The sequence below is a fragment of the Equus quagga genome, chromosome 14 (assembly GCF_021613505.1).
Source record: "Equus quagga isolate Etosha38 chromosome 14, UCLA_HA_Equagga_1.0, whole genome shotgun sequence".
NCBI lineage: Eukaryota > Metazoa > Chordata > Mammalia > Perissodactyla > Equidae > Equus > Equus quagga.
Window position 1 is genome coordinate 87,502,437 of NC_060280.1, and position 21,603 is coordinate 87,524,039.

Consider the following 21,603-nt stretch of genomic DNA (forward strand, 5'->3'; position numbering starts at 1 on the left):
AAGGATCCACAGTGGTGGAAAAAAGAGGTGAACACATCAATATCAAGGCTCAGGAGAGCTTAACATTCTCCTAGTACATGAAAGCAATTATAGTATTCATTTTCTAATAATTACGAATAACCAAATATAAACATATAAAAAACATTTTATGTGCACTCATGAGTTTTTACAAACGTATAGAAATACTGCCACCTAAAGATGAAAAACACCTTGACTTCAAAACAACATTCCTGTGGTGCCCATTTAAACAAACCCCTGCAATACATAAGTTAACACTAAAAAGTGGAAAACATCCCATTCCCATTGCTGTTTTAAACCTCAAAGCTGTTACTGCTGTTTCCCACTTTCCCACAGCACGTGCTGGACATCTGAGCACATGGAAAGGAAACCTGTGCACAGCTACCTGGGCTCCAGGGCTCTGTGGATCACTGAATCTAAAAACTTCCAGCCACTCCTGTGATGAAAAGAGGTTGAAAATTTCCCATTTCTCTCTTTACAGTAAATTAGGATATTATTCAAAATTACACCCTCTCTCTGCAGCTCACTCAATTATTCCTGGGATGGTTGCCTCTAACCAGCCAGAGCTTTGTGGTGTTTCCACGGGGAGATCACAGCGCACTCACGTAGATGTCACTCTACTCATAGAATTCACTCAGGATGAGCTAGAACAGGGCAGGTGAAGGCCACTGTCTAAGTGGCAGGAACTCCATGGTTTACTGGGGTGTACGTTGCACACTCAGTCTGTATAGCAGCAACATGAAAATGCCTAACACTCTAACAAGGAAAATTTTTTCTAAAGATTTTAATTTTCGTTTTTCTCCCCAAAGCACCCCAGTACATAGTTGTATATTTTTAGTTGTGGGTCATTCTAGTTGTGGCATGTGGGATGCCACCTCAGCATGGCTTGATGAGCGGTGCCACGTCCGTGCCCAGGATCTGAATCGACGAAACCCTGGGCTGCTGAAATGGAGCATGCGAACTTAACCACTCGGCCGCAGGGCCGGCCCACAAGGAAAATTTTTAAAGGTAAAACAAAAATCCTCACAAATGATGTTAAACAGAAGAAGACATAACAAATATCTGTGGCTTAAATAAACAGGAAGCCTCAGATAATAGTATTAATGACATCCTGACTTTCTGAGGCTCCCACCATGACAGAAAAGATACATACACATCTCAGCCTCCCTATTAGCTCAACGTTAGTCTTTACTTTTCTTCAACTGTTACTGTCATCTTATAAGATAAAGCTGTACCATTTATTAATCACTTCTGTTTTCCCACAAACATATAAACACCAGGATGGCAGGAACTTGTTAGTTTCATGGCACTATATCCAAACCCTACCACGCCTTCTTTCTGCTACATGGGTACACTGACTCTAGAGTGCAGGCAGGTGAGGGATGCTGAAACATTAGCATCAAGAGCACAGAAAGAAAGGCTTGATTGGCATAGTGGTCCTGTCTCTGTCCCTTCCTAGGTTTGTATTGTCTCACGATTTACCTAAACTCAAAGGCCTCAGTTGAGACATACAGGAGCTATTAAAAATATTATGTAGATGAAGAACTGAACTTCTATATTTTAACTCAGGTTCCGTATGCTAAACAGTGTCTAATTCACCATAGGAATTACATCCACGCTTTGACGATAAGTAGGAAAGGCAAAAGCTGTTCCAGAGGACCAGGAGGTGGCCTGTATCCAGTGGCAGAGAAAAGTGTCACATACATCCTTCAGCAAAAGTTTAGAGTCACTGAAGAGAACACAAAGTATTTTGCAACCATGCCAGTTAAACTGATAAAAGATAAAATTCTAAGTCATAAAAATAATATTCCCTTCATCTTACTAAAATGGCTGACAAAGTAAGCTTAGCTTCACTACATTGTTCTTGCCTTCTAGAAAACAAGGATTAGGTTTACCAATGAGAAAATGCTCCCCAAAGATAGAATTAAGTTGACCTCCTCACAGCTGTCAATACAGAAAATGACCTGCTTCCTTGAATAGCAATCAAATCTTTTAACACAGGTCAAAATCTTTAAGAAGTCCTTTTGAGCACCCTGTTTCTGTTAAACCTCACAGTCCTTGATCATCTTCCGTCAATCTTAGTAGAATTCATTATCTCCCCCTCTTTGACTACAGGTGCAGCCCTGCAGGTCACTGGAAGAGGGCCTCTAAAAAAACAGGATTTTTTAGTTTTGGAATAAGGACAAATAGATGTTAGTTTCATGACAAAAACTGCAAGTATAAAACAATAAAAAATAAAGTTTGCCTGAAGAAATACCTGAATTTGTAAGCACACGATAAAATTGACTCATAACGTATGATGATTAAATAAAGAAAACTGCAAAGTATATCTGAAAATCCATGATTAAAATGAATTTTAATATATTCTGAGGAAATGAAAAGTAGTTTATAAAATATATCAATGACACAACTACAGAAGTGCTGATTTCTCAAGGAAATGCACACAGTTTTAATGACATACAAACATTATTCAAAACAAAGGGAATACATTCAGCTACAAGTAACAGGAAACACACAGTCTCCCTGACATGAGAAGGGGATTGTTCTCATGGAAGAAGTGGGTCAAGGCAGCCGCTGCACAGTGCAGCAGAGAAATAACGTCCCAGGACCTTCTTTTTATGCCCCATTGTAGTTGTGGTGGTGAATCAGGAAAACGTGCTCACTGCCACAATTAACAGCTAAGTGTTTCCTATACACATTGGACGTTATTCAGATACCATTTATAGAAGAGGGGAATCAGAGTCCTCACCAGAAAAGTCTGAATTAGTTTCCTGATGGGGACAACAGGCCTCACAGAAAAATCCTAACTCTTATGTGTCTTTGATGTGAAATTTCTGCAAACATCAGCAGAAAATACACCTATAAGAAAATGGAAATGAAACAGTTGTGGATGGTTTTCAAGATTCTTGAGTAGAAGGGCAAAGAATACAGATAATCGCTGGGAGACAGTGTACTTGAAGCTCCTACGTAACTCGCTCTCTCCTTGCATGGTGGCTCCAAAATCTGCCTAATGCCTTGTTTGCTTCTGAACTTCCAAATCGCAGGCTCTAGGTTAATCCCAACATGGAACCTTAAAGGCAATGGATTCTTAAAGACACAGTACATAAATTTACCCTCACTGACATAATGCAGTTTGGGGTGATAGGTCCAGCTCTAGATTTTGCTGCTCTATCACAAGACTCTACTTAATTCAAAGTCTATTCACCAAATACCAGTGAAGACAAAGCGCAAAGGCCCAAATAGGAAAATAAGAATTCACGGGAAAGTATCTACTTTGATTATCTTGCCACACACAAAAATTTATCTCAACAGTTCAGCAGAATAGAAAATGCACACAGGCTCCTATACCCACCACCTCAGAAAAGGAGCTTTCTCTAAGAAATGTGGAATATGTACAACACATTAGGCATATCCTGGAACTGCAACATAAAGTCAGTAAAGAAACCCCAAGGACTAGAAACTGTCACTTTTCAATGGCCCCTTAACATAGAAGAACTAAAACAATTACAGAAAATATTAACTGATTTAGGAAAAAGCACCACCTATTAGTGTTTACGCAGTATTGAAGGGTGACTTAGAGTATTATTTCACCTCAATAATTATTTGTGAAAGTTATTAATAGAAATCCACAATCCAATGTTGCACTTAAGAAAGAGGCTTGGTAAACAATATCATTACAAGTTTTCATGCTGCAAGTTTTCCAGAACACTAGATAAAATTCATTTCCATGAAGCTTTCTCATATGACTTACATTTCTTTTTGGTGGGAGTTTCACATGGAAGGATGCAGGCCAATTGAAGTCTTTCCCATGGTGTTTACATTCAAGAGGTGTTTATAAAGTGAGTCCTTTCATGTCTTCAGGAAGAACTGGGATGACAAAGGTCTTTCCCATATTGCTTCCATTTACACGGATTTTCCTCTAGTGTGCATTGTCGCATATCCTTGAAAACTTTCAAGAGAATTAAAGGCTTTCTCATTTTACTGACATTCACAGGATTTCTCTCCAGTGTGACGACTTTCATGTAGTGGAAGTGAACTGAGAAAACTAAACACTTGACTACGTTTTTACACTGAAATGGTTTCTATCTATTATGAATTCTTTCATGTTTTTGAAGTGAACTGGAAGAAGTGAATGCTTTCCCACATTCTTTACATTCATAGGGTTTCTCTCCAGTATGAGTTCTTTCATGTGCTTGAATGTTACTGGGAAAACGGAAGGCTTTACCACATAATTTACACTCATAGGGTTTCTCTCCAGTATGAGTTCTCCCATGTTTCTGAAGAGAACCAGAAGAACTGAATGCTTTCCCACAGCCTTTACATTCATAGGGTTTCTCTCCAGTGTGAATTCTTTCATGTACTCGAAGAGAACTGGAACAAGTGAATGCTTTACTGCATTTTTTACATTCATAAGGCTTCTCTCCAGTATGAGTTCTTTCGTGGACTCGAAGAGAACTGGAAGAAGTGAAGGCTTTACTGCATTTTTTACATTCATGAGGTTTCTCTCCAGTGTGAGTTCTTTCATGTTTTTGAAGAGAACTATTAGAACCGAAGGCTTTACTGCATTCTTTACATTCATAGGATTTCTCTCCAGTGTGAATTCTTTCATGTATCTGAAGAGAGCTGGAAGAAGTGAAGGCTTTACTGCACGTTTTACATTCATATGGTTTCTCCCCAGTATGAATTCTTTTATGTTCTTGAAGTAAACTGAGAGAAATGAATGCTTTACTGCATTTTTTACATTCATAAGGTTTCTCTCTAGTATGAATTCTCTCATGTTTTTGAAGAGAACTATTACAACGGAAGGTTTTATTGCATTCTTTACATTCATAGGGTTTCTCTCCAGTATGAATTCTTTGATGTATTTTAAAACTTTGGGGTAAACTGAAGGCTTTACCACATATTTTACATTCATAAGGTTTCTCTCCAGTATGAGTTCTTTCATGTGCTTGAACGTTACTGGGAAACCTGAAGGCTTTACCACATATTTTACATTCAAACGGTTTCTTTCCAGTATGGATTCTCTCATGTTTTTGAAGAGAACTATTACAACTGAAGGTTTTGTTGCATTCTTTACATTCATAGGGTTTCTCTCCAGTGTGACCCCTTTCATGTATTTGAAGAGAAGAGGAATAAGTGAAGGCTTTACTGCATTTTTTACATTCATAGGGTTTATCTCCAGTGTGAGTTCTTTCGTGTATTTGAAGAAAACTTGGAAATCTGAAGACTTTCCCACATTCCTTACATTTATATGGCTTCTCTCTATGGTTTTGATAGTCACGTGGTCTGTGATCAGGGTGATATTTAACATGCCTATAAAGGGATGAATGATGCATGAAGACTCTTCCACATGCGGTGCATTCCCATGGTTTAGCTCCTGTAGTTTTCTTGTTCAGATTGAGGTTTGGAACACATCTGAAGTTTTCTCCGCATTGGTTACCATCTTCACTTTCACAGAATCTCACCACCACAGGATTCCTGTAAAAAAAAGAGAAGCATAATTTTTTTTTTTTAAGTTTTTATTTTTTTCCTTTTTCTCCCCAAAGCCCCCCAGCACATAGTTGTATATTCTTAGTTGTGGGTCCCTCTAGTTGTGGTATGTAGGATGCCGCCTCAGCGTGGCTCGACAAGCAATGCCATGTCCACACTCAGGATTCAAACCAACGAACACTGGGCCACCTGCAGTGGAGCGTGTGAATTTAACCACTCAGCCACAGGGCTGGCCCCGAGAAGCATATTTTTAATGATTTCTTCATTAATGCCTTTATACTTGTTACATTTATTATGGCTTATAGGAAAAGTCTGGGTTTTCTGCCTTTTCTGAATGCTCAGAAATTAAATATACTGAATGCTCTGCAAGAGGACTTCACCTTTGTCATTATCTAAACAATTATATTGAAATATAGGATTTGTTAATACATTTCCAAGTGAACTGTTTTGCAAAAACTGAACCTCTACATCACATTTCAGAGAGTATATTTTGTGAAAATGTTCTGAGAATAGCTAAATTTGAAGCAAGGATTATTTGATTTGTTTTGTAAAAAATTTTCATAAAATACCAGAATTCTCACAAGACATTGTTTTCTATTGTGTGACTCACCTTGGCTTCCTCTCTTCGTGTTGGTACTGATCTTTAATATCACGATCGTCCCATGTTGTTCCTGAAATGCAGACCCAGAAAATTTATTCCAAATATTAGAAATTATAGAAAAATTTTTATATTCTAAGTATATGATAAGCTAGGACCATTTCTAGTTGTTACACAACATCTCCTGTTTCCACATTCTACATCTTGGAACCACGTTGATGGGCAAGATACACTTGTTCTCTCCTTGATGATGTGAAGGAATGCCCTCATTCTTACCCACTGAGGCCAGGTTCCTGAAGGTTTCCTCCATCACATCTCTGTAGAGTTTCTTCTGTGAAGGATCCAGTAAAGCCCACTCCTCTGGGGTGAAGTTCACAGCCACATCCTCAATGGCCACTGAGTCCTAAAACATTGCATATATGGTCAGAGTAGGATGCATATGCGTAACAACACTGAGGACCTATATTTCATTTGTAGGAAGGTTACATTTTATTCTGTTATCTCTAAACATTAAATCTATGGTCATCAAAAACTCACTTTTTCTATACACACACTGTCAATTTAACAGCATCATGAACACATGGAAATTATTTACACATTTTAATGTGATAACACTGCATTTTTCTCTGTTTACAGGGTCCAGAGCATGTTCAGCTACTAGAGAAATACTATGCAAATGAAACAAATGTTATCCTTTTAAGAGTGATGGTTCCTTGTGAGAAAAACTGTTTCACCTTTGCTTAGTACCCACCAGTTACAGCACTCCATGAGGCAGAGGGTCAAATCTGTATGAAGTTTCAATGGATAAAAACATAGTGAAGAACTGGAAGCTCCTGTGTCCAGTCCCAGCACCAAACAGAGTCCAGGAGCTGGCAGTAATCAAACTTTTAACAAAGCCAAGGAGTCGCATTGTCCTACCATCCAGGCCATCATTACAAGTAAGCAGATGCAGGTGGCTGAATGTAAATATTCTTGTGAAGCAGCATTGCTTTTAATTTGTGTAATGTTTATCATAGACTCTTCCTTTCTATATATGATTTGATGGGGCTAAAAATTTATTTGGAACTTAGAGCTCAAACATAAGGAAGAAGGCATGACAACTTAGACCATAAAATCCCTATACTTATGGGTCTCAAGGCTACTCCCCACCGATTTTTACAACACACAATGAGATAATGTGCCATAAGAACTCTTCCAGGTCAAACATTAAGATTGTACCCTAGATCTTGCTCGTCTTGAAGGGGATGTTAAAAACTTCAAAATGCAACGAGTTCACAATGGTCTAATGGTAAATTTGCCCATCACTATAAAATATGTGAAGGACTTAACAGTGCTTTTCTTCAAAAGAAAAGCTAAAATCTCCATTCTGCACCTTTAAGAGGATGGTTTTCTGGACCAGATACTCTAGATGATGCCCTGCCAACTTCTGATCCTGCATTTAAAGAACTTAGAAGTTGTTATTCTTGACAGAAAAAGAAGAAAAAGAACAAGCTTGAAAAGAAAAACTCTTCTTAGATCCATGAGGTCATATGGTAAGCCAGTGTCTCCATAATTTGGAAGAAGAGAAAAAAGATGGCATTTTGAAATAAGCCCCAGAGATTCTGTAGTTATCAAGGCCGGTGCTAAACAGAAAATCTATTTCACCAGAGTCTAATGCAAAGACAAGAACTAAAAAGAACACAATATCCATGAAGCCTAGGACCACCCTCTAACAAAAGATTTAAAAAGATAGGTTGGGAATACCTGAAGGAAAAGGAAGACAGAGAGAAACAGAAGAAACAAGTGAAGTAATAATCACCAAAATATCCTAAAGTTAATGATAGCCAGCACACTGTACATCCAGGAAGCTCAGAGAATGATATCAAACCTCAAGTGAGTTCGTTCACCCACAGTACAGCAAGCCAATCTCTGACACCAGGTATAGTGGAAGAAAGTAGGAATTTTATTATTGCACAGTGCTGAGCAAGGACAAAGGGCCGCTAATGCTGAAATCCAAAACTCGCCAAAAAGCTAAAAGGAAGGCTTTCTATTTGGGGTTTTAGGTAGGGGAGGGGGAGCACATGGCCTTGCTGGTCAGAGCTTTCCCACCACCCTGTCTTTGGCCTTGAGACACTTGCAGAGAGGAGGGAGCCCGTGACCTTGCTGCTCAGCAGCTTTCCCACCAGCCTGTAGCTCCTTGTGGGGAGGAGATAAATGAACCCAGGTGCTTGTCCTTCGCAGTGTCTGTCTCCATGGAGGATAGTGGATTCTGGAGCCAGGAAGCCCGGGAGTAAGCAGGGAAAGAGTGTTTTGGTTTTAACCCCATACATGCTGGGTTCAATGTAGGGAAACCCGATATCAGGATCCATATCAAGAACACTAAACATGATTAATTAAAAAAGTGCACACCCCAGGGTGTCACATTCAAAGCAGAGACAAAGATAGAGTGTATTGAAAAATGCCAGAGAAGAAACACAGCTCAGGTATCAAGAAACAAGGATCTGAATTAAATTGGACTTTTCTTCAAGAACCAGGCAAGAAAGAACAGAATAGAGTGAAATATTTCACATTTTAAAAATAAAAAAAACTCTCCTAGAATTCTGTCAAGGAAAATAATCCTTCATAAATAAAAGAAAATAAGGACATTCTGAGACAAAAATTGAGGAAATTTGTCATGAGTACACCTACTTTTAAAGTGTTCAGAAGCAACCAGAAAAAATGTAAATGATAAAGGTAAATGATTAGAAAAATGAAGATAAAACATATTTTTATATTACTTATAATTAATATAACAGATGATACTTTAAAATAATATTAACAATGATGTATTTGGTAATGAGAGGCTTATGGACAAGTGAAATAAATGACAGCAACGCACATTATTCTCAAGTTCACTTGGAAAATTCACTAAGACAAACCACATTCTAGGACATAAGGCATTCCTTAAATTTGAAAGAACAGAAATCAAATAAAATATGCTCTCACAACACACTGTCATTCATCCAGAAGTCAGTAACAACAGAATAGTTGGAAAAGTTCCAAGTATTGGAGATTCAACAACACTCTTCTAAATAGTAAACAAGATGAAAAAAAAAGTCCTGTGACAACAAAAAAATTATTTTGAACTAAATGAAATAAAAACACAACATACCAAAGGTTCTTGGATGCAACAAAAGCAGTGCCTAGAGGGAAGTTTATGCCATGAAACACATACATTGGAAAACCAAAGATCTATAATCAATAATATAAGCATCTACCTTGGGAACAATAAAAGAAAACCAACTTAAACCCAAAGTAGGACAATAAAGGACATAATAAAAATTGGAAAAGCAAGCAATAACATTGTGGGAAACCAATGGAGAAAATTAAAACAAAAAAATGTTTCTTTGACAAGACTAATAAGTGATGAACCTTTGGTGAAGAAAATAAAGGAAAGATGGAAGACGGAAATTACTAATATCAGAAAGGAAATGAGGGGAAAACGAAAATGAAAAAGGACTTGATAAAATACAGCATCCATTTGTGATAAGCTAGTGATAGAGGGCACATTGCCCTCCTTAAGGAAAAACGTCCTCACAAAACACATAGCTAAATTTACCTGATTTGTTCCATATGACACAATTGTCTCTGTGAAACATCTGAGAGAATTCATAACAACAAAAATAATTCCAGGAATTAACAAAAGAGTGTAGCAAGGGTGGAGCATATGAGTCAATTCCTCTACACGCACACCCGCACAAATATAGTCAAGTGATTTTCACAACGGAAAGGCAAGTCAAACGAAAGAGAAAGTCTTTTAGTAGTGGAGGAAATGCTAAAAACACACAGACACAATGAATGGAGACATCAGCCTTACATCTTTCAGAAGAATTAAGTCAAAACACATATCTAATTGTAAATGCCAAAACAATAAACTTGTATAAGATAACATAGGAGAAAATGAAGATGACCTTGTGTTCAGAGATGAATCTTTAGAGACAAAACCAAAAGGCAAGGTCCACAAAAGAAAAAAACAAACACTTTACTTCATTAAAGTGAAAAACTCCTGCTCTGAGAATGAGACTGTTAAGAAAACAAAAACACGATTCACAGAGTAAGAGAAAAGTTCTGTAAAACCCTTTGAGATAAATGACTGGTATCTGGAACATCCAAACTCTAAAAACTCAAGTCAGGAGACAAACAACTCAATGAAAAAATGGGCAGAAGATATGAACAGAGAGGTCACTGGAAAAGACATATAGATGGGAAATAAGCAATATGAAAATACGCTGCACGTCAAATGTCATTAGTAAATTGCAAATACAACAAGGTATCATTAAAAACATTAAAAAGCTAAAACTCAGAACACCAAACAGTGGTGAAGATGTGAAGCTACAGGTAACCCTCATTCATTGCTGGTGGAAGTGGAATTTGGGACACCTAATGGGAGACAGGAAATTTCCTTCAAAACAAAATACACTGTTAGTACACAGAGCAAGATCCAGAAATCACAATCCTTCGGATTTTTCCAAATGAATGGAAAACTTATGTTCACACAAAACCTACACGTGAATTATTACAGGTACTTTATTCATAATTGGCGAGAGTTATTTTAAATGAGATGTCCTTCAAGACTCTAATAGAGAAAAACAATCACTGGTGTATTCACATAATGAAATACTGTTCAGGGATAGAAAGAAATCACATATCAAGCCATGAAAACACATGGAGGAACTTGAAAACTCTGTTGCTAAGGAAAAGAAGCCAATGTGACAAAGCTATGTAGTGTATGATTCCAAGTACATGACATTTTGAAAAACACAAAAGTATGAGCGAGTAGAAAGATCTTTACTTGTGAAGGATTTGGAAGTTGGAGGGAGGGATGAGTCAATAGGTGGGGCACAGAGGAGTTTTAGGGAAGCGAAACTACACTCCATGATACAGAAATGATGGGTCCACGTCATTACACATTTGCCAAACCCACACATTGTATAACACAAAGGGTGAATAGCAATATATACTGTGCATTATAATCTATCTATATGGGCTTGGAAATTGTAATAAATGTATCACAGTACTACAAAATGTGAAAAGGTGTGCAAACTGTGTGGATGGAGAGAGATGGGTTTGGGGGAACTAACTTCTAACCAATTTTTCTGTAAACCACAACCTGCTCTAAAAAACCCTGAAGTCTTACGAGTGATGTCAGCATCATGGTGGAGTGAGCTGTTCCCTTAGACTCTCCCCACGAAGATACATGAAAAGGATATTCATAAACCAAAGGACAATCACACAAAAAACATGTGAGAGACCCATGCAGCCGTATGTCTGAAGGTGGAGGTGCTGGACCTCCAGGGAGGTAGTGGGAGGAGGGAAGAGGATCTCCTTTCCCTCCCCAGCAGTGACCTAGGGTGCAGGACTGTGCATAGCTCTGAGAAGAGTGGGGAGGAGTGGCTCTCTGTGGGAACACCTTCACTCTTCAAGTTCCCTCACGGGCTGTGGGAGAGCTCCAAGAGAATAGGCGAAGCTATTGTGGGGTTGTCTTAATCAAGCCAGCACCCCAGAAGGGCAAATAATGAGGGCAAAGCAAGCATCAGGGATCATTCATGTGAAGGAAAGTGCCCATTGCACCTGAGCAAACATTAGAAAAGCAGCAGCTGCCACCAGGCAACTGCAGATGGGCCCTGTTAGCACAGATTCCAAAGGACAGGCACAGAGTTCGTGGTAGGCTCAGAATACACAGCTCCTGATACCCCAGTGGTGGCAGGTGGAATCTGTGGCCAGATACTATCACTATGCAAAGGCACAAATTCACCCCAGCAAATAGTGTGAAGAAATATATTAATAGTCCAGACCAGAAGGAAAAGGATAAGCACCCAGAAATCAATTCTGAAGGCACAGAAATATACAATCTAAATGACAGGGAATTCAAAATATCACAAAAAATCTCAACAAGTTACAAGGAAACTCAGTTGAAGGAAATCAGGAATCTTCACAAAAGAGATTGAAACTATAAGGAAAAACCAATCACAAATGTTGGAGATGAAAAACATAATGAATGAGAGAAAAATCTGGAGTCCCTGAATAATAGAGCTGATATTACATGACAGAATTAGCAATCTGGAGGACAGAATATAGAAATGTAAATCATATATCCAACAAGGGTTAATCTCCGTAATATACAAAGTCGTCACACAACTGAACTGCAAAAAACAACCCAATCCAAAAATGAGCAGAGGATATGAACAGACATTTTTCCAAAGAAGATATACAGATGGCCAGCAGGCACATGAAAAGATGTTCAACCTCATTAACCAGGGAAATGCAAATCCAAACTACACTAAGATATGACCTTACACCTGTCAGAACGGCTAAAATCACCAAGACAAAAAAGAAATTCTGGAGAGGATATGGAGAAAGGAGAAACCTCATAACCTCCTGGTGAGAATGCAAAGTGCTGCAGCTTCTATGGAAAACAGTATGGAGATTTATCAAACAATTAAAAATTGAAATACCATATGACCCACCTATCCCAGTACTGGGTATTTATCCAAAGACTTTGAAATCAATAATTCAAAAACTTATGCACCGCCAACATTTATTCCAGCACTATTCACAATAGCCAAGACAGAGAAGTAACCCAAGTGCCCGTCCAATGATGAATGTATAAAGATGATGTGGTATATGTATGCAACGGAATACTACTCAGTCATAATAAAAAAATCATCCCACTGGCAACAACAGGATGGACTTTGAGGGTATTATGTTAAGTGAATTACGCCAGAGAAAGACAATTACCATATGATTTCACTCACATCTGGAAGATAAACTAACACACGGACAGTTTAGTTTGAACAGTTTAGTGGTTACCAGAGGGGAAGAGGTTGGTGGTGGGTGAAAAGGGTAAAGGGGCACATTCATATGGTGACTGACAATAATGTACAACTGAAATTTCACAATGTCATAAACTATTAGGACCTCAATAAAATGAAATAAAAAATTTAAACCAATGAAGTCTTTCTAAAACAAGATGAAGAGAAATGGATTACACCCCTGATGACTGAAACAGCACATCTCTCATTCAACTGATTTCAATAAGCCAGTATGGCGACTATGAGCCTGAGACCCATAAGGGAGGGGAAACTTCCATCGAATGCCTTGTTGGAGAGCACAGCACTGTCTCCTCTGAGAAGTGCCACGGTCACTATTGGTAGTGGCAGAACTCCAAGGGGGATGATGAGTGTCCTGGTGGGTCCTTGTATTGTAGACCTAACAATGTACAGACAAGGGTTATGCTGATTTCTCTTTTTATTATCTCTGAGTCAGGAGATTCCCAGAGTTCCTTTACCACAAAGGGGCATCTCTTAGACAATCACCCAAGAGTTTGTGAACATATGCAGATGAGACCATTTTTTTGCTAGTAGTAAAATGACTGCCTGATATTTGGTTACATATGGTGGAACTTGGGTTGGTCCTTCCTCAGGGATGTCCCAATTAAGGCATGAAGAGTAGCAACTCTCCACTGAGCTCCATCATACATGAGAGTATACTGTCATCCTTAAAGTCTGTGCACTCCCCAGCGCTGCGCATTAAGTTAATCCCAATTAACTTATTATGCAAGAAACCAATTTGTCTGGGAGAGGGGTGACCTCCTCCATCACCCTGGAATCTATCAATGAACCAAGGAAGGAAATGCCATGCCCGTCCTGCAGGTCACTAAGACAGAGGAAAAGGTTAGGCTCCATCATATCACAAATCGGTGTCAGTAGCCAGGCTGAGCTGTGGGGAGGCTGTTTCCATGGCAAAGACACAATAGCTCAGTGTTTGTGAGAGCCTGTATTTTCAAGAGATCTCAGTACCTGGTGACAACAGCAGCTCTCATGGCATACAGCAGGGGACGTGGGGTAGTTTCTTCATGAGAAGCCTATGGACAACTTAAGGGCCTCCTCCAGAGAGCCTCACATCACTGCCATCAGGGTCAGACTCGGCCTCCATGACAACTGGTTGCTTTATAGAGTTTAAGGGACCCAGGCTTAAGTCGGGTTTGAACGAATGCCTTTATTGGTCCAAACTCAGACTAAGTGTGGTCCACTACAACCCAGAGGATCAGGGTCTTTGTTGCAAGAGATGCAGCGGTGGCAGCAGCAGCAGAGTGACTTAGGGGTCCTGGTGAGCCTTCTGTAATCTCAACACCTACTGGCTGTTTTTTCCTGTCTCTTTCTCTCTGAAAAAACTGCTCGTTAACCAGTGACCATCTGACGGGCTCAGCTCATTCACAGGGTACAAACATCCTCATAACCCCAGACTCCCCAAAACATGGAGGCACCCTCAGCCTCAGTCTCACCTTCAGTCTAAACACACAGTTTCCATAACTCAGGACCACATTAAGGAGGGCCCCAGTCCCAGACTCCCACTACCAAAGGAACCGAAACTGCCAAATTGGACTCCTCTGTCCATAGAACCCAGGCTTGGTGGGTCAACAGTGCAACACCGGGCAGCACAGCGCCCAGGAGGAGCTGCCCAGGAAGCAGCAGCCCACAGTGCAGCAGCCTCCAGGCTTTCTCATCAGCCTGTCCAGAGAAGGCGGAGAGGAAAAGAGAGGGTGAGGCTTAAGTTTTCAGAAATAAAACGTGGATCCTGGCCACTCATTACAAGAACAGACAGGTAAGAGTAATAGGCATTCACACTGGCTTGTTTTTACATAAAGAAACACTAACAGGATGGTGAAGCAGTGAGCAAAACTGGTCACGTAGGGAGGCTGGAGTCAGAGCAGAGGAGTGGGGCAGGACTGCAGGCAGGGAGTCTTCTGGAGTTAGTTTCCTGTCTTAGGAATTTTTTAATCTTCTCATGCATTTATTTAAAGTAAGGAGACAAACATATAGACATATTTCCCAGTGGTTGATTGATTTTAATTAACTTTTGCTTTTAAAAATTAATTTAATTATAACATTTCTACATAGGAAACCACAGCAAGATTTACTGCTTTAACATGAATGGATATAAAACTGCAGACAATTAAAATTTAGAAATCCTTTTCTAACAGAGAGGAAAAGGAGGCTTATAGAATGTCCCTCCACTATATGTCACACTGGGGATAGTTTCAGGAAGGAGTAGCATATTATAACACATAAGGGGTTTGCAATTAACCCCTGGGATAAACTAGGAATTCCAACGATTTAATAAGCTTTGACCTGTTTCCTCAAATCAATGAAAACAAATTCAAGTGTGTTTCCCCACATCCATTAAAATAGGAATTCATTTGCCTTAGGAATAATATAGACTTTCAAATGTCAAATTTTTCTAGGGACATAGACACACAAAAACTGATCTAAAATAAGAAAATGCCACTGAGAACTTAAATACACCCATCTCACATCTTGAGTTTCTCTTGTCTAAATGGAACAAAATATTCTATTTGGTTCAACGATTTTCTTGCCTTACTCATATAATACCACTCAATCAACATATATTTTAAAACCAAAACTGCTAATGAAATCTACAATCAAAGGGCTGCAATCTTCAATGGATAAAGGAATCCAAGAATAGAAACACAAATACTGGAATCAGGTCACAGAGGAAGCCTGTTTACCTAGAGTTCAGAATGGATGACTGCTCTCAGAAAGTTGACTATACTCCTAAATTTAGGGTCTAAACACTCCGGATTGAGACGTAACCCCTGGAAAGGGTCAGTCCCTGGTGAAGGAGGGTGGGGACCCCTGAGGAGCCACAGGGATGAGCTCTGGGAGCCCCACACACGCTCCCTCTCCTGTGAGCATGGAAGCACTGCCTCGCCCAGGATCCCACTCTCACAAGTGAGGAAACTCTCAGCCGGATTCAGTCTAAGCTTCTGACCCACATGAACTCCAAATTCATGAACCCTTTGTCCACAGGACGGAACACCCGATCTTCACAGACTTCCTCACTGTGCACAGATTACACTCTCAGTGCACCTACAGTGTGGGGGCTAAACTCAAACAATGTTTAAAATGTCCAGGCCTAAGGAACCACAACCACAACCTCAGACAGGGTGTCACTCCCGACCCCATGAGCACGTGCACCCCCAGCTTTCCAGGGCTCTGCAGCTTCTCTCAGGATAAAGGCACCTTCAATGGGGGTGTGAGCAGTAGGACACCTGCAGGGGGAGGCTCCCCAGGAAGGACAACTGGGCCTTCAAGGCCTCTTTGCAGGCCCAAGGGGGCCTTAGCTTGGGTCTGACTGTGGGCCTCTGCTCCCCACTGGAGATGCTCCGGAACTTCATGTTATTTTAAATCACACAAACCCAGTGTTGGAATAATCCAGCAAAATCACTTAAACCCAGCATTTCTGTGGAAAATAGGAAAGAAAATTATAGGACACTTTTACTATTTTAACTGGAAAACCCCAAATACCTATTCCTTTTAGAAAAAAGTCAGTTAATTATTACCCTAACTGAGCGAGGGCTCGCCACCTGAGGCGCACACACGGCACACCAGTCTTTGAAAGAAGAAACAGTTGACTGTGACATCGATTGGCCAGGATACAGGAGGACAGGCTCTCAACTCCGTCTCCCTCATCCAGAGCATGGGCTGAGGCTTAAGGGAGCAGGGAGGGCCGGCTGGGATGCAAAGACCTGGCAGGGTGAGGTCTGACTGGCAGATCAAAACTTTCTCTTCCCCACAGGCTCCTGGCTGGCCGCCTCCTGTGACAAAGAGCTCTAACGTCCTGCTGTTAAGATGGGGTTAGCGACGGGAGGTCAGCAGGAAAAGCACAGTGAACAAGGGGCAAGCTGTCCCGCAGATTTAACTCCTTGCCTTCTCCACTGATAGAGTTTCTAGAGATTTAGAGTCATCCTGCCCTTCCTGGAACACAGAGGGAGGCACCCTTACAAAGGGACGTTTCTCTTATAAATGTGGATTTCTCTTACAAAAGGGTAACTTCCAGTAGACTTTCAGAGCTTTTCCTGTGTCTGCTGCTTTTTAATAATCATCAGCTCAAAATAGCCCTTATGCCAACACATATTTTGGGCTAGCAAATTGTGTTTCTGGTCCTGGGTGACATGATGTCCATGACAAGAAATCACAGTTGAACACTTTTGGTCAGGCAGGTCTAAGGCCTGGAATTTCATTTGAAAGCATCCAAAAGTAAGGAACACACCTCAGAAACTTACCAAACACATTCAGGCGAAAAAAGAGTGAAATGAGTATCCTTAACATGTGGAATGTAACAGGAATATAATACTCTTTTCTGAAATTCACCTCTTTGTTGCCTGTTTGGAAAGAATGATGTCTTCCAAATCTCACTGATAAACATGTTTACCCTTAATGAAAAACGGACTTAAATAAGTGAATCTTTTCTAGGTCACAAACCCAGGGACGGGCAGTCCTAAGAGGCCAGATTACACAGCAAAGTTTCTCAAGAAGAACCTAGAGGACTCCCTCCCATGGGATGTCTGGGACCAGAAAGATCCTGGGGGAGAGGCACAAGGGTTTCCTGAAATGTAGCTCCAGGTGGTTCTCCTCTGCTTTCCTCTCATGTAAAATATCCACAGGCAAATAAAATCTTTTAAAAAGCCACCCATGGCTCTGGGGGAAAATGAGAAAAGGATTAAAATATTAGGTCTGTTGGAAATGCACCAGGGAGGAGGAGGAGGTGATGAGGATGCCGTGAGGGGAAGTGGCTTTGGGAATGCGGGGAGGGATCTGAAAATTCAGACTTATTGTGAGTCCCAGGAAGAGCCAGCGTGAGGGGACAGCATGGTGGATTTGAGACCCTGCTCCCCAAACATTAGCGAAACTCAGGGAAAATCAGGTGCCCCCAGGAGACAAAAGGAGGCACTGAGGACCCCAGAGACCTCAGCATCTTGCTTGCATGAACTCAGGAGACAGTGTAACCACTGTGCTTGACAGCCCTCCCCATGGTCACCAGTCTGGGGAGATGTGCGGCTGCGGGTTCAGAGCTGCCCAGAGAGGCTCAGGGGGTGAAGTCACTGCTCAGTGATGGACAGAATGCCCAGGGTCCTGAGTGCCGTCCCAGGCCCCTCACTGCCAGCCAGAGGGGACACAGGTCCAAGCAGCACGACTGGTGGACTCAGATCTACAGACTCTGGAGTTGACCAAGGGGAGGCTGGGTTTTGAAACTGATGAGTCTCATCAGCCCCTCCTCCCCATCTCCTCATCCCAGGGCCGCACACTCACCATTTCTAGGTCTCCTGGGTCTGAGTCCTTGCTAGGACTCCTATGACCAGTGCAGACTGCAGAGGTACAGAGGCTGTGGCAGAGTCACCAGGGACTGTTAATGGAGGTGACAATCCCTCCTGAGCATGGCAGAGGCGAGAAGGGAGGTCCAGGTAGGTGCAGTGCATCGCCCCACCCACCTGCCCCAGCAGCTCTCCTGATTGGACAGTACAGAAGTCCCTGCCCACTTGTGCTTGAGGGAAAAAGCGCGGGCAGTTGCTTGGCTCAGCAGAACCCGCCTAGGCTGGTGGCTGGAACCTGACTCACCTGGCATAACTGCATTTAAACAGAACCTTTTCCTGGCCTGGGGCTGCCTCTGTTGTTTTCACCCAGCTCTTTGTGAACAGTGGGCCCCGGTGTGCAATGAGAAGTCCAGACTGAGTTTCAAATGGAGCAAGTACAGACCATGAGGGTGACCCATTCCAGGCCACACTGAAACAAGAAGGTCTTATGTCCTCTAGGTGTCAAGAGCTTGGAATAAGGCTGGGAAGCCAACTATGGAACTGTGACCCTTGTTTAGAAATACAGACACTTGAATGTGACCTCACCATCTGTAATAAAGAGTCAGGCTCCTTTTTAATCTGTGCTCCCTGCTAGGCATGACCTTCCGCCCAGCCCTCCTCACCCCACTCATTTGGTCCTGAAGATAAAGCTTCCCAGAGTACTTGGCTCTGGTGGGAAGTGTGAATCCCACAGCCCTAGCCAGGGAGCAAGGACTCTTCTCAGTCTAACCACAGGGTGTGACACGAGTTTATTAAAGTCTCAACTATACTTTTTGTTTAAAGATTGGCACCTGAGCTAACATCTGTTGCCAATCTTTTTTTTGTCGTCTTCTTCTCCCCAAAGCCCCGTAGTACACAGTTGTATATTCTAGTTGTGAGTGTCTCTGGTTCGGTCATGTGGGACACCTTCTCAGCGTGGCCTAACAAGTGGTGCGAGGTCCATGCCCAAGATCCGAATCCGTGAAACCCTGGGCCACCGAAGCGGAGCGGGCAAGCTTAACCATTCGGCCACAGGGCTGGCCCCTCAGTTGTAAATTTTAAACTGGAAGGAAATTTATTTTAGATCAGTTTCTGACCAGGCTACCAGGGCAGTTAGGTACCAAATGACATAACAGCATTCCAGGCTTTAAGGACATACACACATAGCCCCCCAGACAGATGTACGGAGTCACACAGGCTTCCTCACTGGACACACACGTGCACACACCCACACAGACACCCAGAGTCACAAACCCTCAGAGAAAATGGCCCAGAGACCCACAGCTCAGGCCCTGAAGACGGAGAGTCAGGGCCCACGATGGCTGCAGTGATCACCGTGTCCCAGCCCCTCACGCTGCTGTGATCACTCCCAGAAACACGCCCCTCACCACCTGCCCCTTCCTCACTTTGCTTTCCCATTGGAAGCTCAGTGTGGACAACAAAGGTCTGTGCGTCCTCACCCAGCTGCCCTGTCCTCTGCTGTGGGTTTGATGCTGGCTGAGTGAGCCGAGGAGTCGAAAGATTTCTTGGACTCTCAGGGTCTCGTAGCAGTGCTCCTTTATTCAGAGAACAGCATGGAGTAGCATGGGGACAGGTTGAGGGTAGGGCTAAATTTAAGGCATAGGTACTTGAATTCATCTTTGATAAAGGGCCAAAGGCAACTCCAAGGGAAAACACAGTCTTTTCAGACAGATAATGCCAGAAAAATTGACCGTCCACATGCAAAAAAAAGAATCTAGACAGACTTTATATTTTCTACAAAAATTAATTCAAAATGAATCACAGATCTTAGTATAACATGTAAAGCTACAACACTCTGCAAAGATAAAATAGGAGAAGTCTAGGGGACTTCGGTTTCACAATTAATTGTTAGATACAATGTGAAAAGCAAGATCCAAAATAGAAAAAAAAGTCTGACTTCATTAAAGTGGAAAGCTTCCACTTAGTGGTACCCAATGTTAAGAGAATGAAAACACAAGCCACAAACTGGCAGAAAAATCTTTAAAAGTAACTTATCTGACAAAAAACTGGTACCCAAAACATCCAAAGAACTCTTAAAACTCATCAATAAAAAGAAAAGCAGCACAGTTAAAAATAGGCAAAATAGGGGCCGGCTCCGTGGCCGAGTGGTTAAGTTCGCACGCTCTGCTGCAGCAGCCCAGGGTTCGGATCCTGGGCGCAGACATGGCACTGCTCGTCAGGCCATGCTGAGGTGGCGTCCCACATCCCACAACTAGAAGGACGTGCAACTAAGATATACAACTTGTACGGGGGGGGTTTGGGGAGATAAAGCGGGGGGAGGAAAAAAAAAAAAAAGATTGGCAACAGTTGTTAGCCCCAGGTGCCAAAAGACAAAAAACCAGGCAAAATATTTTCAATTCAATGATCAAGAATTGCAGCTTTAGGGGCCGGCCTGTGGCCGAGTGGTTGGGTTTGCACGCTCTGCTTCAGTGGCCCAGGGCTTCGCTGGTTCGGGTCCTGGGCGTGGACATGGCGCCGCTTGTCAGGCCATGCTGTGGCAGCGTCCCACATTTCTCAACTGGAGTGACCCACAACTAAAAATATACAACTGTGTGCCAGGGGGCTTTGGGGAGAAAAAGGAAAAATAAAATCTTGAGAAAAAAAAATTAAAAAGAATTGCAACTTTAACAATTACATACAGATGGTAAATCAACACATGAAAACATGCTCAAAATTTTATGTCACGAGGAAATGGCAAATAAAAGAAGAATGAGATATCACCAGATACTTATCACATTGGCTGGAATTAAAAACGCTGAGAACACCAAATGATGGTGAAGTGGAGATGGAGAGCACCAGGAACCCTCCTTCAAAGCAAGTGGGAATCGAGAAGGACACACCTACTTCAGAAGGAAGGCAGTTTCTTGAAACTAAGTGTACACTTACCGTACAAGGCAGCAATCACACTTTTGCAAATTTACTCAAATAAGTTGAAAACTGATGTTCACAAAATTCCTGCGCATGAATGTTTATAGGAGCTCTAAGCATAATAGTCAAGACCTAGATGTAACCAAGGTAATTTCAATAGGTGAATGGAGAAACTGCTATGTCCATAGTACAAAATACTCTTCAGTGATGAATAGAAACGAGGCTCTCAAGCCAAGATGGCATGGAGAAACCTTACAATCATACTGCTAAGTGAAAGATGCCAATATGACAAGGCTACACACTGTGCGATTCCAAGCAAGTGACATTCTGGAAAAAACAGAAGTATAAGACACTGAAAGATCATTGGTTGCCAGGGATCGTGGGTGGGAGGGAGGGAAGAATGAATAGGGGAGCACAGGAGATTTTTAGGACAGTACAAGTGTTCCATATGACACAG

General features: G+C 41.6%; 2 pseudogenes; one reads left to right on the forward strand and one right to left on the reverse strand.

Annotated features, from left to right (window-relative positions):
- Window positions 1-21,603, forward strand: part of LOC124252035 (zinc finger protein 709-like) — a 112,722-nt pseudogene that overhangs the window by 30,865 nt on the left and 60,254 nt on the right.
- Window positions 1,961-21,603, reverse strand: part of LOC124252041 (zinc finger protein 709-like) — a 35,712-nt pseudogene continuing 16,069 nt past the window's right edge.